The sequence below is a fragment of the Mastomys coucha genome, unplaced genomic scaffold, assembly GCF_008632895.1.
Source record: "Mastomys coucha isolate ucsf_1 unplaced genomic scaffold, UCSF_Mcou_1 pScaffold21, whole genome shotgun sequence".
NCBI classification, from domain to species: Eukaryota; Metazoa; Chordata; class Mammalia; order Rodentia; family Muridae; genus Mastomys; species Mastomys coucha.
Window position 1 is genome coordinate 186,469,187 of NW_022196904.1, and position 2,500 is coordinate 186,471,686.

At 50.3% G+C, this 2,500-nt stretch overlaps 1 long non-coding RNA gene across 1 annotated transcript in view; it reads right to left on the reverse strand.

Annotated features, from left to right (window-relative positions):
* Positions 1 to 2,046, reverse strand: part of LOC116101488 — a 12,278-nt gene extending 10,232 nt beyond the window's left edge. The window contains exons 1-2 of the long non-coding RNA XR_004122847.1: positions 1,758 to 2,046; positions 712 to 807 (exon numbers count right to left, since the gene is read on the reverse strand). This is a non-coding gene — a long non-coding RNA (uncharacterized LOC116101488). The remainder of the gene's footprint in view (positions 1 to 711; positions 808 to 1,757) is intronic.
* Positions 2,047 to 2,500: the final 454 nt, after the last annotated feature.

A 2,500-nucleotide genomic window follows, 5' to 3' on the forward strand; every position in this document is an offset into this window, starting at 1 on the left:
TCCAACTCTCTTCCAGGCTGCAACATTCCAACTCTCTTCCAGACTGCAACATTCCAACTCTCTTCCAGACTGCAACGTTCCATCTCTCTTCCAGACTGCAACATTCCAACTCTCTTCTAGACTGCAACATTCCAACTCTCTTCCAGACTGCAACATTCCAACTCTCTTCCAGACTGCAACATTCCAACTCTCTTCCAGACTGCAGCATTCCAACTCTCTTCCAGGCTGCAACATTCCAACTCTCTTCTAGACTCTGCCTCAGAAGCGAAGAACATTGCTTCCCAGTACAAGCAGTGAGAAGCATTGCTTCCTGCTTCCCAGGGCAAGCAGCTGCCAAGGTCATCGAGTACATGGCCTACAATCTGTAGACTTCCCAAGAGCTAGGGTTACCCTGAAGCTGTGTGGCTTTGTCTCGTGGCCTGGGGATCCCCTTGAGTTCTCTCCCCAGCCTCTAGTCTGCACTGTGTCCAGCAAATATTGTTTGACTGGCTACACAAATGAACGGTGAACTCCTAGCCCTTTGGGTACCATTTGCAGACAGAATTCTGCAAGTTATAATACAAAAGTTAGCCTCTGTCACTTCCTTGCTGTGTGGCTCAGAGCAAGGATCTTAACCTCTCTGAGTCTCCTCTATTATAAATCGCACTGACGAGTCATCTCCTGCCTGCCTTCAGCTTCAGAGGTGACAGTAATGTCAACCTTGGCACCTACTTGCCGGAGTTCCATGTTGGCTCTGCACAAACACTTCATGTCCTGGGCAAGTTTCATCTCCAGGGTTCTTGTAGAGGAAAACCTTGGCCAATGTCACTATAAAGCAAATATGTTAACATTTCAGACTAACCAGTGAGGGGTACTGGGGCCCCAGAGCTACTGCAGGAAGCAGGATCCGGACCACAGTAGACAGAGCCTTCTTCTGCTGCAGGAAGAAACTCCAGTCTGGCTACAGTGGCTTTGACAAGTGGGTCTGCCAGATGGCGCCCCATACAAGGCCATGGTACAGCCCTGAGTAGAAGACAGCCTGGGTGGAGTCAGTCCTCCTGTAACACCTGTCTGTCACCAACCTCAGTCTCTACAGCGTGTAACACCTGTCTGTCCCTGCTACTGACAACGCTGGCAAGGACCTGATTCAGTGCTAGGGCCCAGTGGAAAGGCCAGGAAAGCTGTGCCTGAGGAAAGCTGACTAGCCTCTGAACAGGCTTACAGTTGCTGGTCACTGGTGACCCTGACTCCTCCAGAAAGCTTGGCAGAGGACAACTGTAGGCCAGGCTGAGTCTAGATCTGGGTATAGAATATCCAAGGAAGCCACGGCCACGTTTGAGCAGGAAATGAGTTAAGGGATTTAAAGGGATGCTAGAAAATAGTTTGCAGACCATGGTCCCTGAGACTCCCCAAACATCACACTTTTCCAAGCCGGCGCCAACACCAAGCTAAACTGAAGACCGTTTGCGCCCTCTAGTGGACAGAATGGCTATGGCCTGGTGGTTCCAGAGGCCCTCTTCCTTCAGTGTGATAGAGAAGACCAGAAAAGGACAAGCAAAAATAAAACTGTGGACCATTGTCTCCGGCCCCGTTCCCTTCCCTCGTTCCTCCTTAGCGGTCCCCCGTTTTCCCATCGATCAAACATCCACCCTCCCCCAGCTTGCTCGTTTGCTCCCACGTAAAACTCACACTGTGAATGGATAAAGGAGCTTAAAATGGGAGCCTCATCCCGAGAAAGTCGGTTTCAGCTGGCAAAGCCTGGGCTCAAAGTCAATTACCTTACAGTGAACACGAACGAGGTATTTCCAGGTGGCTGGGAGGCACTTAGGTCCTCATCATAGACTTCAGAAATTATTTGCACTCCATTTTCCGATAGTACAAGGGTGGACCAAAGTGGGGAGTAAGACAGACCCTGAGCTCAGTGAAAGGGCTTGGAATCCCCAGGGCCCATGAGAAGGAAACCTGAGGAATTGTGAGGCGGGGAGCAAAGATCTGTCCCGCCCCTCACTTTCTGCAGCCCTTGCAGGCACTCATTCCTAAGGGTCCCTAGACAGCAGATGTCCCACAGCCACGGGGTCTCCAGCTTCCGGTGGGCTGCTAACTGCCGGAGCAACGCCCTTTGCCACGCCCCATACCTCAGCCCTGTCTCTTATCTTTGCTTGATGCTTCATCTGAAGCCATCCTGAGGTATGGCAATATGTGACAAGTGACACGTTCACCCTAATTGTCTGGACAGCCTCGGCCACTCTTTTTTTCTTTTCTTTTCCTTCTTCTCTTTCCTTTTTCTTTCCTTTTCTTCCCTTTTCTTTCTTAATTACCTAGATCGTGGCTTAGAACCCATTAATGAAGTTCTATCACCACCTAGTGGTCAGATATAAAAGGTGCGGTATGGCCACACCCAGTGTCCTAGTACAGGATGGCCTGATTGAAGAAAATGAAAATTAATCCCAAAGGCTGCTTATGCAGAGGCTGGACCAGTGTCTATCAAAGGCTGGTGGAGGAAGGAGTGGGCAGGTAGAAG